This window comes from Halichoeres trimaculatus, unplaced genomic scaffold (assembly GCF_033239565.1).
Source record: "Halichoeres trimaculatus isolate MK-OKI-2021-1 unplaced genomic scaffold, fHalTri1.1 fHalTri1_scaffold_4, whole genome shotgun sequence".
In the NCBI taxonomy this organism is placed as follows: Eukaryota; Metazoa; Chordata; class Actinopteri; order Labriformes; family Labridae; genus Halichoeres; species Halichoeres trimaculatus.
The window spans coordinates 7,103,586-7,119,942 of NW_027437182.1; positions in this window are offsets into that span (position 1 = coordinate 7,103,586).

The window sequence follows — 16,357 nt, forward strand, 5'->3', positions numbered from 1 at the left end:
TTTATGCATCGCAGCTCGGCGTCCGTCAAAAGTAGGATGGCTGGGTATTACCTGCGACATGACGGACTAGCAGTGCAGACGGACTGCAAGGGAGTGGATCCAGTGTAAGATGACAGATTGACTTGAATAGAATTCTGTTTGATCCATTGCTGTGACGGAGCAGAGACGGACTGCAGATGCAACTGGTGTATTTCAGCTATAATCTGCAATAAAAACACTGAAATATCTCCTTATCTAATGCTCAGAGCAAAGTGGCGACAATCCTGTTGCATCAATATGACCTGAGCCTGTTTAGTCCCACCTCAGACTTGGCTCCACGGTCACCATCATCATCACCAGTGGTAGTAACTGGACAGCAGGAGCAGTCAAAGAAGGAAGCTCCATCACATGTTCGATCTCAACCACCCAGATCACTATAAAAATAGGCGCCCGAGTTGTTTCTATCCATCGTACAGTTTCCCTCACCGTACACGCCCACACACCCCAACATCCCCCCTCGTGCCCCAACCTCTTGGAAAGCTTATGTATGGCGCGCTCTTTGTTTCCTCAGCCTATTGAGGTAAAGATAACTGTGGGTTGTGAGAGCGCTGAGTGATTATACATCAGTAAAATCACAGGGGGTATATATCACTGCCACTGGGACACACCCACTGGAATGAATTGGGTCAAATGAGAGCAGTGCATCGGGCAGGGCGCATTGACAGTTACTAATGCACCTCCCATAGCCACTAACAGGAGTGTACAAATTGCCAGAGGTTTGTAAACTTTGCTTGTTAAGGGCAGGGGCAGATGATGCTTGTGAGGAGCTGGGCAGAAGTGGAACAGGTAGGTAACTAAATCAACACTTCAGGTGCAGCGGGATGACGGGGCCGGAGGGGAGGTCCTCTCCAATAAGTATCGACCTCAGCGGGGAGAGAAGAGGGTCTGGAACAGGGAACAGGGAAGTGGACTTCATCATTAACAGGGAGCAGAAGATGAACACAGAAATTGAAGATGTCAGCGTCATTATGAGTCGTACTCAAGAAGCTTGAGCATTGTTATTTATGGAAATCTTACTTTTTAACAAAACAAAACACAATGACTTTACATCATCAGTGCATTCTATCTTTGTTGAAGATCTTATTATGATGTTCTTGACTTTAAAACTTGGTTAAATCTTAAGCCATCTGTGATGTGAATGAAAATATAGTAGCAGGAGATAACTTGTACAATTTTAATTTATTAAATATTCAGGGACAACAACCATTTGAAGATACTCAATTGTTACAGTTGGCATGATTACATAAATTAAAAAACAAAACAAAAACCAAGATACTGCAGTTTTCCTGCAGAAAAAATCATCTACACATCTCTGTACCCTGCTCATAAAGGCAAGCATGTCTCAACAACTAAAATATACAAGTAATTCACAACTAGTGGAGTGTCACGAAATCTTTTTTACATGATAAACAATTTATCTTGCAGGGAATTATCAAACCTGTAATTAATTAATTTTACCTGTTTTTACACAATTTGGAATTTTATTCATTAAGTTATTTACACGAGACGAGACGAGACGAGACGAGACGAGACGAGACGAGATGAGATGAGATGAGATGATGAGATGATGAGATGAGATGAGATGAGATGAGATGAGATCCACTGAATTGATCTCTGGGGAAATTGTGTTTCCAGAGTGCAAAACTCAAAAGTAAGTAGAGGTAAAGTACAAAAGTACAAAACTTTTTGTGAGTAAATACCAAGATACAAAATACATAGCACGAGTCTATTAAACCTGTAATGCTGATGTATGTATAAACGACCCCCTTGAGGATTATTATTTCACTACAGGCAGCTGAAGTTGTATTTTTGCCCTTTTGGAAAATGGCTGCTTGTGAAATCATCCACACAGTTTTTTCCCGGGAAGATTGTTACTAATTTTTAAGAAGTTAAGGTAAGAATAATCTAAATCTAATAATCTAAATTATTACTTATTTTTCTTAAGTAACTATTTTCTGTTTTGAAATGATTCATATTTACAAAAATATTTATTCAAAAAGTTGCTATAACCACTCTATGTGTCAAATACCATTCAAAACATATTAAAAAAAGGTGATATAGCCATAAGTTTTGGTGGATTTTTTGAAAACGGTTAATAAACATCTCAGTTCCAAAAAAAGAAAATTTTCTGTTTTTTTTTTTTTTTAATGGGTTTACAGGGTTGAATAATAAAGTGTTGGGGTAAAGATTTAATATACAAGTGTCCAAGTGAAAATGCAAGTGCAGAAAAGCTCTTAAAAATAACGATGTTTAAATGAGATCAAACAGACATGAAAAAGTTTGATGTTAATGAGATTACACGTGAAATAACTTTTGCATTAAATTATTGCACAGTGAAACTATTGAAGATGATTAATACATCCAGGCGAATCTGATTATGAGTCAAATAATATCAAAATAAGTAAAAATGCAACAGATTGTAGTACATTTTTTATAGGTTGAAAAACTTGTTACTTCATCACAAGATTTTTTTAAGTGCTGTTCCCACATACACGTAAAAAATCATTCTGAAGCCTGCAGGAAATTCAATTTCTATCTTGTTTTTTTTGTGATGCTTTTTTTGTCCTATGTAAAACAGAAATGAAAATGTAATAGTATCAAACTAGTTTTTCTAAATATTAAGTTAACATCTACTTAATATTTAGACAGACAAGACGGACAAGTGGAGGCCGAGGGAGGAATGTTTCACCCTGTGCTCTGATCCTGCCACACCACTCAGTTTGTCCTCCCTCAGACCTGTTATTGTATCACACTACAACACCAGAGAACACAGACACGCCTGGGCTGCAGAGAGACCTCGGTAACAGAGGCTCATCAAAGCGTTTGAGGCTCTTCTCGTCTGTTCGGAGTGAGGATGTGTGATGCTGAGGCCGAGATGAAAAACTGTAAAGCTGGAAGCGCCAGCTATGTCAGGTAATCATGTACACAGGACAAGGGAAGTGTCCATATAATTGAGTGTGTAAAGCCTAAAGAAAGGTATTCAGAGTCACACCTGTCTGCTGCAGTTTGCACTGAGGCGAGGGGAGGCACAACAGGCATGCAGTGTGTGTACACGCCTGTGCACCTGGAGGACGGGACCTGCGCTGTGGCTGTTTTAAGGTAAAAGTTTTAGATAACGCTAACCCAATACCATCATCCACAGTTAATTTGTTTTTACCACATTTCTTTCAAATAATTGTGTCTTTTAAGTAGCTAAAGAATTTGATTTTATTCAAAAATGTAACCCTAATTATTTTAATCAAAATATTGATTATTTGTATTTCTGTTTTGGTGCAACAATGCTAATTTAAAGCAGCGACACACTCTGTTTTATTTTTTTTTTCACCACCATACGGCTGCTGTATGATAAAAAAATTCTGAATCCAGCACAAGAGCAAAAAACCATCAAGTTAAAGAAGAAAGTGTTCCCTCTGTTCACTCGAACTCTACCTTCAGCTATGTACCAGTGTAGTGTGACTTGGCCTGTGGATTGGCAGTGGACTGACACTCTGAAGCCCTGCGTGTGTGTGCGTATGAGTGTGTGTTGTGTGAGAGCATGAAGCTGTGACCTCAGATGTGTACAACACCTGTGTCCACTAAGTATTAGATGGACTAAAGAGCTGCAGCTGCTGAGCACATCCCTCTCTACCTCACTGAGTCCACACACACACACAGGATATGACATGACATCATGCACACACATATGCTTGTTCTTTCACATCCAATCACAAAACCTCGGTCGGTGTATGATCCCTCTTAAACACACACTCCAAGTCCACGGCGAGGTCTGCTGCTCACACACACACACATGCACAAACACACAAGTCCACACACATTTTGTCTCTCTGCAGGATTATGACATGTTATTAATTGCCACCATTATCAGCGACAGCTTGCCCGAGAACTGGGCCCTTCTCTGGGGGGGCGTGAGGCCCAGTGTCGCAACGGAGGAGAGAAAAAGAGAGGAAGAGAGAGGAAAAGGGCAGACTGAAAGAGTGAGTGAGTGATGGAGGAGAGGAGGAGGGAGAGAAAGGGAGAGAAAGTGAAGGTGTAATGCGTCACGCAGCGCGATGCAACACTCTGCCCAAAAGGGATTGTGGGATTGTGAATAATTTATCAGAAAACATTTTTCTTGGTCCTTTCCACAGACCCACAAATCCTCCCTGAGCTCTCTTTAGGCTGGGCTGGAGATAATGTGCTTTGTGTGTGTGTGCGTGTGTGTGTGTGTGTGTATTTGGGAACATATGTGCTTGCTTCTGGCTGACTTTAGAAGACAGAGGACATTGACGCAGGAACACATAAGAACATACACGTGAACACAAACATGGCTTAACACTAGGACTGGGGATTGCTAAGAACCTCATGATTTGATCTGATATTGATTGAAATAAGGGCTGTCACTTTAATGCGTTAATTAATAATAATTAATAAGATTAATTAATTAATTACACCACAAATTAATGCATTAAAAAATTAACACAATTAACTCAGTGCATCTTGAACGATCCTTCAAGACCCCTATAATATTGTTTCCTATGACTATGTAAACACCAAAACTACCTAAGAAGAGTGGACGCGCCATCCCTTGATCCTCTCCATGATCACCGTCGTCTTTTCTCATGATCACGCCACTCTTTCTCTCTGAACTACCACGACACATCCTCAGTTGGAGCGTGAGCTGCCTGAACATTTCTGATTTGCAGTGTCTCGCTATGTCTCTGTCATCTTACATCTTCTCCTCATATCCATGCTGAGCTCTCATCCAAAGAGCGCACAGCTCTCACCCACAGTAGTTTACAAGCAGGATTTTGATTGACAAGCTCCGCCAGACCCCACCTCTATGGATGTCAATGGCAGTGAACGCGGACAATTTGATATTGGCCAGTTGAAAAAAATGTGGATTTACAAATCTTCTTTTCTTTGTGTATTCATTTGATTAGTCATAAGGGGACCTTAAGGAGATACGAGATGAAAATGCGATTAATTTGATTAATTAATTACAAATCCTGTGATTAATTAGATTATTTTTTTAACCATCTGACAGCACTCATTTAAATGCTTTGGTTTTTGATTTTCATGCCCATGTGAACATATGTCATGTGTCACCTCACTTTTTAGAGCAATAAAACAACCCTAACGTCAGACTTTAAAGCTGAAGGAGCTGACTATGCGACTGCGGCTGCTGTTTTGGCTGCCATTGTTTTGTTGTTGTTTGGTCTCATGGGGCCCTCGTCCATGCAACGGGAATAACAGACACGGTGCCCCCTATTTGCCAGGAGGTGAATTGATTCAGAGGATTTGCTGCATCAATGTTAGGACAATGTTTCATCCGAAAACACAGTGAAAAGATCTGCGTTTACACAGAAACGCTGAGAGACTGAAAACACTGCAGTAAGCATGTCAGGCCTGTAGTTGGCGCTATAACTGTCTTGTCCAGAAGCAGCTTTTGGTAGATCTCCAGTGAAGTAGAGTTGGGCTGATATTGTGATGTATTGGTGAATAGAAAAGTGCAGAAGTGGAGCAAAAGTTTGCATATAGGTCGACTAAACGCCATTTCTATGTAAATGCGAGGCCGAAACGAACAACAACACTTTTGGGTTTCACACTAACACCCTTGTTATGTAAACGGCTCCTGAATTGGGCGAGGAAATATTGTGATGCATCAAATTAGTCCATATTTTTACCCACCCCTACTTAACACTCTTCCATTGAGCGGTCCAGCCTGTTTAAGTCGCCCGATCCAGACTGGATGCTGGATCTCAGAGGTTTATAGAGCCGTACGGCAGAAATGCAGAAGATAATTTACAAACAAAGATATCATCAAACTACTAATCTCACATCTCCCTCATTGACAGAAATCTCTGAACCTCGTCACATGCTCATTGGCCCGTCCAGCTCTCCTCCACGCTCACGTGTAATGAGAGATAGAAAGAAATTGATTGGAAGGAGTTTGAAGGAGAATTCGATTGTCAACAGCGTCCTGGCATCAACTCCCCCAGCCCATTCATCTGTAGCAGCAGAAAAAAACAGTTGCGTGAACTGTCACACCCAACTCTACTGTTAATTTAAGGTAATTAGTGAGAGAGTGATTCCCAATACATCATGGAGCAACTGGCAGACTCCACAATATTTCACAGCCAATCTGTTACCTCTGCAGCCCCGCCTCCTCCTCCCTCCCTCCTGCTCTCATTTCAGGGACGGTAACTACACAACCAAACACACTCATCTCTGCTGACAAACACACAAATAGACAGACAGGAGGATGCAGCAACATTATCTGACGAGGTGTGCGCGCTCTATGAGAGGAAGAAAGGACGTCTCTCATGCAAATCAGCTGTCACAGTTCTCTTTTTTTCAAACAACGTAGTGACAGTTTGGACTAATCCATATTTTTACAGATAATATTAATAAAACAAAGCGTCTCATCACATGATCATGGGTCTTTGCCGTTTAAAGTCTACACCAAGCAGGTTCAACCACAACCTCTATCAGCCAGCCATTCTGCTGCTGCCTAACTTCAAACATGTTAGTTTGCTGTTTCATCGCAAAACTAAAGCCCTGTTTCCACCCAGCGGTCCAGTATGGATCAGTACAGTTTGGTACGAGTTGGATCAGTAAAACCTGATCTTGTTTGTGTTTCCACAGAGAGTTTCACGCTATTTCACAATGCCTCAAAGAAAGTTATCTTCATGAAGTCAGCTGGAGGTTTAATCATGTTAACGCTGTTGCACAGGAAGTGACGATCCTTTGGACAAATCAGCTGATTGCAGTGTTCCTAGCTCTACCTTCTGGGGTTGTGTTGTCACGTCGGGCCCCCCAGCAGAAGTGTGCCAAAAAGTGGGACAGTACAAGTTGGTAATCTGGGGACCTGTCCTGGTTTAAGTCAAAGGAAACGCCACAAAATGCGAATCGAGACAAACTGAACTGAACGACTTGGTGGAAATGGGGCTTTAACCTTGCTATGATAAAGAGATCAGTCCATTTGGTGCTTGTGCAAAGTTCTTGTAGGTGATTTGGATATGATATGCAAGTGCTTATAATCTACTATTATATTCTCAAACATATTGCCAAACAAAGTTTTGTTCTCCCACCCCTACTAGCTATAGCTCTGTCACTTGATTCGTTGGGATGCGTTTGTGCAAGACAAAAAAATTGGTTATCTGCTTCATTGAATCAGATACATAAATAAGCAAGCATAATAAGCATACAGCTTGATCTAAATCCTTTTGAGTCTTATGGTTTGGTCAAGCTAGATGTCTCAATTGGAAAGTTGGAGGTTTGATCCCAGGTGCTGTTGTCCACATTCTGTGGCGTACTTGAACGGGATTAGATGATACTGATAGACTCTTTCCTGACCAGCTTCTGCCATCAGTGATTGACTGTTGTGTGAATGAGAAGGTGAATGAAACTGGCTGCCCTTACCGCAACTTCTTTATCGTATTATTTTTGATTGGTTTTTCTGTCATGGAGCCTCTTTTGTTTCCAACCGGAAGGTGTGCTGTCAGGAAGTATTTAAGCGATGCACTCCTGTGTTGTTGTTCGAGCTTCTTCCTTGGAACAGCATGGTATGTTACGTGTCTCCCGTTACTTTCATTCATTCATTCGTTCTTTGTTTGGTCGGTTGTTTATTATTCATTTCTTTTGGTAGCATGTATATGCTCCCACCAGAGATTCTCGATGTTGCCTCAGAGTTATTAGCACCCCTGGTCGGCAGAGTGAGGTATGTGTGTTGTTTGTTCATTTGTTAGAATTGTTGTACTACCATCAGTAATGTTTGTGATGCATTTTGAACAAGTAATGAAATGTGCATTTTAACTATAGCTGAGTTTCTAATGGACTTTGTGTGTTTCAAGTAAATGAATTTATGCAAAGGAGTATGTTATATTTTTGTAACTGAGCGATTTTTAAAGTTGTAATGAAATTTTCTTGTTGTATCTATCCAGTTTCACGGTGCTGATTAAATAAAGGAAAGTTGCACCAGTCGAGTTTGTCTGCTTTGTTCGAGTGGCTGGGGGCCAGCTACAGTGAATGTGACACCTAGCTTTGTGGTCAGATATCCAGACACCCAATATCTAAATACAGTCCAGTCACCTATGAAACAACAAAATGATGATAGGCAGGGGGCCTTGGTTTAGTTCTGAAGTGTTTCCACAGCAGAGTCAGCATAAAGCTGTAAACAATGCTAATGGTATCATCTATTTTATTCAAACCCTTCAGGTTGTTGTCTGACATTTGATTCCCTTGTAATCAACTCTGTATTGACGAATTGATGAGTACACAGGCTTAGAAAAAGTGATCAATGACAAAAAATAATTTGAAACATGTTTTAAATCAATGCTTTTTAAGGGATTTGAATTTGCATAAAAACAAAGCTTTGTAGATTATGCAAGATGTTGTAAATCTCAACACTACAGAGTCAACGCTGTATTACATGTTCTGTTCTCTTGATAATATCCATTAATCAAAAACAGAAAAACAGAAATTGCAACACCACACCATGTCACACTCATATAACTGGCTCTGGAGAGACCGTAGATGGACCCACTTGGCCACATGAAGTGTCAATTATAAAGGGAGAGCTTGCACTACAATGTTGACACTGAAGTATTAAGATTTGGAAAACCTGGCAGAATGTACAAGGCTCTGTATTCAAATCAAAGTCAAATGGTCCGAGGGTGGGCTATTGCTGGTTAGTGTGTTAAACCACATGAAAACCAAGGGCTAAACTCCAACAAATTATGGTCATATACCAACTATTACCAACCAGTTCTCTTGTGTTAGCTATGGTGGCATCCTCTTATGTCTCAGTACTCGCACAAAATGTATAAAGAGTGTGATCTAAAATGAAAGACAGCAGAGAAACCACAGAACAGGTGTCAAAATCACAACTCTGTGCTCCAAAGCATCCCGTTCATTTCTGACAAAACAAACAGATGTCACATGTGTACGAAACATACCGCAAAGTCTTTTAACTCTCCCAGTTCAAAGCTGATGATGAAGAGCTGGGACACTCGTGGTTTGGTTTCCATGTCTGAGAGTGTTTGTTCTCAGAGTTTGTGCAGTTGTTAATTTGTGTTTGAGTGAGTCTGTAAGTTTGCATACAACATCAAACACACTACAAGAAACCAGGTCCAGTATCTGGGAAGTGAAGGCTCCTTAACGGGTGGAAAGAAAAAAGTCAGAAGTGATCCCCAGTCTGTGATCCTCCTCTGAAACTGCTTCCTCCTGAAACCCGATTAAACAAGACATGTAAATGCTCAAGCTGTTGTGTGGCAGTGGCATGGCTCCAGAGTCCTCAAGCTAATTATATTACACCCAGCATGCTGCAGAGTGGCAGCACATTAGCTCTACGTTCAACAATTGGTATGAAAACTGTTATGGATCAGTAACAGATACTAACAGCTAAATGAGGGAAGCTCCTAGCTTTAATGTTTGAAACACCCAAACCTTACACACAGCTCTGCTCAGTTTCAGACAGAGAGGGAACCAGCAGGCTTCTGTCTCAGACGGAGCAGCTGGGGAGGTGTGAGACTACTTTAGCTCGCTGCACCACATCAATCTTTCAGAAGCTCTATAAGACGTTCACACATTCATACAGCGACACATGCATGTATCACACTTGTACCCATGTATGCACCTGCCATGTTCTATAAATGGGACTTTGTTGTTATAATGTAATGTATAATAGTTTAAATTGTACTAGGGTGTAGAACACAAATGTTAAAATTATGTTAAAAAATTTTACGAGCCAGACCCAAAATGGTTTGTTACTCTTACTGACAACTGGATGTCAGTAAAATTTCACAGTGTTTCTTTTTTCTTTTTCAATTAAAAAATGCAAAAAAAGACTTGTTTCAATTCTAACAGTAGCCCTAAAATATATATATATATATATATGTATATATATATATATATATATATATATTTATATATATATATATATGTATGTATGTATGTATGTATGTATGTATGTATGTATGTATGTATGTATATACATATATATATATATATATATATATATATATATATATATATATATATATATATATATATATATATATATATATATATATATATATATATATATATATATATATATATTGTTAAGAGTAGTGGTGTGCTGATCAATCCAAAATATTGATATATTGATGCCAATGTTGGGATTAGTATTGATCAATACTTGGATGTTAACATTGATACTTAAGTTTCAGTTTCTCTTCTCTACATGTGCTCATAGCTTTGTCTGTATGTATGTATTTATGTATGTATGTATGTATGTATCTATCTATAGATATCTAGATATCTATCTATCTATCGATAGATAGATAGATAGATAGATAGATAGATAGATAGATAGATAGATAGATAGATAGATAGATAGATAGATAGATAGACAAGTCGACCATTTTGGTGGTTTATCACATAATGCACCAAATTCTTACATTTTCTTGATTTAAAAAAAAGTGCAAAACACGTATTTTGTAATAAGTGATGCAATATGGAAGAACTTTTCACATAATGCGACAAAGTTTATTACATATAGTCCATAAGAATTTTATTATAAAATGCGGCATTATTATATAATGTGGTGTTGCAGACCTTTTTCCTTTTCGAGAAAAAATACACATGCAAGCACAGGACAGGACCTGCCAAAGTGACACAAAATGCTCCACTCAACACTTAACACCTTCATATGTAGTTTAGATTTTACTGCTGTTGTCAACTTTGCAGCAAAAGTTAGGAGATGATGAAGCCATACAGAGAACAAGGGACAAAGGCCATGAAGATCAGCAGAGCAGATCTGCCTGAGCGCTCTGCACTGTCAAACCAGCACCTCGGAGCGTTCAGGGTATTGGGAGAATAGGAGATGATTGCATTCAGAGGATTTCATCAACATTGTCTCAGTGGAAGTGAGACAGAGAGGCACAGAGAGAAAGCAAGAGATTGGGGTAGTCGCTGTGGTCTGTAACAATCTTCATCTGATTTGTTTTTCCCCCTCACTGCCTCCTTTATCTTTCTCGCTGAACCTTTTCTGTCTGAGTGAAAATGTGAGCAGACTCAGATCATCAGGTTGCTAAGTGACACACAGGCAGATTACACAGGACTTTGGCTGCTATTTTGGTGTGGCTACTTCCTTTCTTTTATCTTCGCTTCCTCTCATCTTTTCCTCTCTCCTCCTTTGTCCTTCCTTTCATCCCCTTTCCTCCCCCTGTTTTCTGTCTGTTTGGCTGCACAGAGGAGATTTCTGGGCCTGGGAGATGCACGAAGCTTCCAGCCAGCAGGAGCAGCAGCAGCCGTGAGCATTTATCAAAGCCGTGCTCCGTAATGACCACTCAGCAGTGGGGAAATTGAGCTGACCCCGAGGCCAAGCTGTTAGAGGGGACTGGTGGGAAGGCCAGCAGGGTCAGGCCATCCTTGTCCCACCCACTTAGTGGGCATTTAGCGCTGAACCATTAGTTTACTGTTTGGAGGCCTCACAGCTATCCCTCGCACAGTACACACACACATACAAACATGCACACGTACACGAGCACACAATGTGAACAACAGCACCTCAGCCTAATCTTCAGCACTTCAATGTTTACCTGACACAAGTTGTAAAAGGAAAAGAGTCAAAGAAACCGAAGGGGTAAACTTTGTTGGCTGCCGGTAAATGCTTAGACTTGGTACTATCAGGAACTATTTCTGTGTTGTTCCACTGAAAACAGGTCAAGACAATATGGGCAGAGAATATGAAGCTTAATTTCACTTTGATTTTCATATTTTCTCAGTTAAATTCAAGAAATAGCATGCAAATTCAAGCTGTGAATCCAATTTATGCAGTTTTTGTGGCATTTTATATCAAATATTTGATGCTATGTGTGTTTAGCTGCAACAACAATTTTGTGCTTTCATACTCATACAATAAATCGTATTATTTTTCTTGCTCAGACATCATCATACCTGTGACACATCTTATCTCAAATCAAAGACCATGGGAGGTCAGTTTTTTTTAAAAGGAAATCTCAGTCTTTCATAAGAAAAATTGGAAAAATGGAAGTACAATCGTCTCTGGTATCTCTTCTGACCTTTGTTGTCTCTTCCCAGACAATGTGGAGACACGACAATTACCAGAGCTTGTTAATGTCCAGACGCTGCATTGAGACAGATCACTGGCTCTAGTTAGCATTATTTAACTAAGCTATGTCTTCAGGCATTTGCTGACAACAGTCCAGAGAGCCGCCACGGGGCGAAAATCGCAGGGGAGCCTCACACACAGACGATCAATATGGACGCAGATGGGAAGAGAGGTGGGGGCAGAGGAGGAAAAAAAGAGCTGGAATAGTCATTTTCGCTTGAGAGGCGCTCCCTGGAAAGCCATGAAATAAAAACCTGAACTTTAAAATTGATAAGGATTGATTTCGCTGACACGGGATCATAACATACACCCCTTCAGAGACTAGCGGTGTGAGGGCTTACAGATGCCTGACGCATAAAGGAGAATGGGAAGGACGTAAATCTGACTACAGCACAGCAATTAGCCTTTTACTGTGGAGAAGATATGGAGAATCTTTACTGTTTCATCAAATGGCATTAGGCACGCTGTGGGCCTGGAGGTTTCTCCAGGAAGACAAATGCTAGAATAAACTTGTTTGGACAGATGGGTTGGATGGAATTCTTCACAAAGTTCACTATTTTCCCTCACAGATCCATATAGATCACTAGCAAATGGTTAGTTCATTATCTGCCTTCTATTAAATGTCACACAGTGTTTGAGCAATAAGTACAGAGACAAGCTCACCCTAAATGACATTTTCCACAATGTTTTCAAAGACAAAGTGTGCTGTCAGATACACTTTGAATAAGTTGATCTCAGTGTTTACTGAAAGACGCTGGAGAGTCGCTGAATTTATGGAGATGACACTTACAGTTCTGTAAATCTAAAGCTGTATAACAGGCCACAGGGTCACTTTGAGTTTATTATTTGGATATGATTCATAAAGTTAACATTAAACCTTTAAAAATACTAACCTGCAATGTTAAGGGAAGGTAATACTGTAGCCTTTGGAAGATGGGTAATGACATTTAGACATAAAAGGTTATTTTCAATGAGCTGAAATTAGCATCAAAGCATAATTGCCTAGGTCACACTTAAAGGTTTTAAGAAAAGAAAAAATCCTAATTCATTTATATTCATATTTTTGTCATTATATTATTGTTTCCATCTCTTAATTTATTTTATTTACATTTCATTGACTTAGGAAAATGTGCTATGAGGCAAACAATATGTTAACTACATCGTGTACAGGTGTACTGCTGGGATTTTGGTCATTATGAAGAGGTTTGAATATAATTTTAAGGTGCCTCAACAATTCTTTGTTCCCTGAAATTCAAGGTTATTGAAAAGATGTGATGTTATATGGAATTATCAACTTTTCCAATCCATAGCAAACCTTTATTGTCATGCACAAAGATGTATATAAAGCACAGTTATGTCGTAGAAATAGCACAACTCAATCAACTTGTCCGTCAAAGGGGAAGAATATCAGGAGGAAAAAGGTGCAACTGTGAGAATTAGGAGGAAATGGTTATCCTACTAAGAAAGAACTTGCAGTTAAAATGAAATTGAAAAAAAGAAACTGAGTTTTACATTTATTGCATTTTTTTAAATGAAATTTCTGGTCATTGTTACAATTTTTGGTAAATGGACCAGTACTCAAGTTGCGTTCCAGCCAACCCATAACTTGTGTTTTTCAAACTCGTACCAGATCAAGGTACTGCGAGTTACGACCTGTGACGTCACATCACTGCTATCACAACAATCTGGCATAGCAAGTATTAACGTCATTCATCTGCTAATGTTAACGCATCATAGGCAGCTGCTCTGGCGTTAGCTAGTTATAAGTGCATTACTCAACAAAAATATGTTTCAAAATAACAAATACCGTAAAATATTAAGTATACGCTTCTGTTACCTTTTGAGCCATTTCCCCTCCTTTGTTTTTTCACTCAAATGAACAAGTTGCAGCCTTCTTTGGTGATTTAAAAGATTAAGACCTATGCTAATAATGTCTGCCATGTTGGTTTGTTTACATACCAGAAATCCTTCCACTTAAACTTAATTTGCCAAGAACGCCTTCAGGTCTGAACTCTGAGATTTCAACTTCCAAGTTATGGTAGACAGATTTCTTTGCTCTACATTTATCTTAGCCATTCAAATCCATCCACACACCACTCACCAAAAGTGGGAGCAATTTTGGGTTCATTGTTTTGTGCTCAAGAAAACTTTGGTAGCGACCACAGGATTGAGTCCTCGACCTTCCAATTGAGAGATGACGACTCTACCTCTGAGCCACAGCCGGCCCATATTGTTTAACTTTTCTCATATTTGGTGACGTTTAGTGAAGACAAGATGAGTTGTGGTTTCAACTGTTGCAAGGCTCTTAAATATTGAACTGAGTTCAATATGGCTTCTTACAGCAGATATAAAAATAAACCCTTCATATTTTGTCACTTTAAACCAACAATATCATAAAAAAGCCACATTAAGGGAAGTGTAGGATTTTGTTTTTATAAGGGTTTAATTTCCACAGAGCAATTCAACTGTATGTAAAATATGTAAATGCTCTAAATAACTGCCTCTTTAAATTCCACTCTTAATTCATTAACTGGAAGCAAACCCTCACAGTTTTAATGACTTTGTGCAAACCCACCAATCAGGAAACAATATTGTTTTTAATCACACCAACACGTAGCTTTTAGGAAACAAATAAGCATGCCCCAGATCGCAGATGAATAACTATTCAAATGAGCAGCGTGCAGCAGAGAACATGATTAGGCTGAAGGAGAAAGAACTGGGTGCTAATTCCTGCTCACATGAGTGATTGGGAGGAATGAACAGGGAGGTCCTGATCAAAGCTAACATTGTAAGCTAACATTGTACTGTATGCTGGTGAGCAGATGGTGGGCCATAAATCCTCAGCCAGGCTCTGACACATATTAGCATTCAGTTAGCAGCCCACAGCTTGCCAGCCATTTAGGTAATATCTCCATCAGATCACTTTGGAAATGGTGATGGAGTGAGTTGGGGGGATTTTAATGCTTTCCACGACTGTATTGTGCTTAGTTAGACGGAGCTCTGGCTGTGCTGTGAAGTGTTGCTGTTCGCGGCGGTAGGAGACTGTGTGTGTTGACAAATAACGCTCATCCAAGACCATTTAACTGCACAAAGGTTTTACTGGCATCGCTAACTTGAGTAAAAATGTAATTTTCTCTGAATAAAAACCTGAGCTGACAATATGCCAAACTCACAGTGTCATGATTTGGTAAAATGTGCTGCTATCCTGTGTCCTTGTTGATTTGAAACACATTCACTCACGGTTAATTCATGAAAGAGGTCTACATCACCAATTACGGTTATCTCCCAATATCTCTATTATTTCCTCTTAACTGGAAAAACTCACTGCCTCTCAGAAGTGTTCCTCAGTTTTCTTGGCAGTGTTTCTTCAAAAAAGCTGGCAAAAATGCATTGATGACACGTTTTATCTTCTCTAGAATCGACTCTTAGCCTTTAAGAGATCTGGAATGATGTCTAAAACAGAATTTCATCAAAAGCAGCAGATTTTGAACTCTAATTGATCTTTGGGTTTTATCTCTTTTATCATCAGTGACTTATCAGATGCTGGACCTTGTCACATGAATTCAACACCAAATTTCATTTTGCCAAACTGAGACTTTGAGTAAAAGCGTCAGTACCTTATCTTAAACCTCAACTTTCTTCACTCGATGTTTGGATTCAAGTTTCTGTGTGAGCAACCAGAAACTCTCAAGATGAGTTGTTTAGGTTATAAGACACAGATAAACAAATAAATAAATCAACCGATAACATTTCCAAAATAAATAAAGTCATAAAGTAAGCCTTACTAAACATAACTCCTTAAAGATGCTGTGAGAAGGATCTGTTTTACTTGGACTGCCTCTCAACCTTCAAGCAAATGCAAGTTCTTACCGTATGTTGGTATGTAGCGCTGCTAGCAGCCCGACATATCCGTAAGCTAGCGTGACAACAAGCTAACTCTCAGTTTGTACAGTAGTTTAGTAGTTGTCCATATGTGGTACTACTCACAGCCCAGTGCTCTGAGACGTGTCAGTAATGTGTAACGTTAGTGGATCCTGGTTATGTCCTGCCAGTCATCTACCAAGCAGAGCTAATGTAACCTCACTCTTCATTTTATTGAAAGACTCTCAAGTTTGAACAGACCACTGCAGAATAACTGCTGCATGTGTGTTGGAATGAACATTAACACAAAAAGTTTATCCCCTGTGTTAGTTTGTAGCTCTGGCTGTATCACTCTGCCAT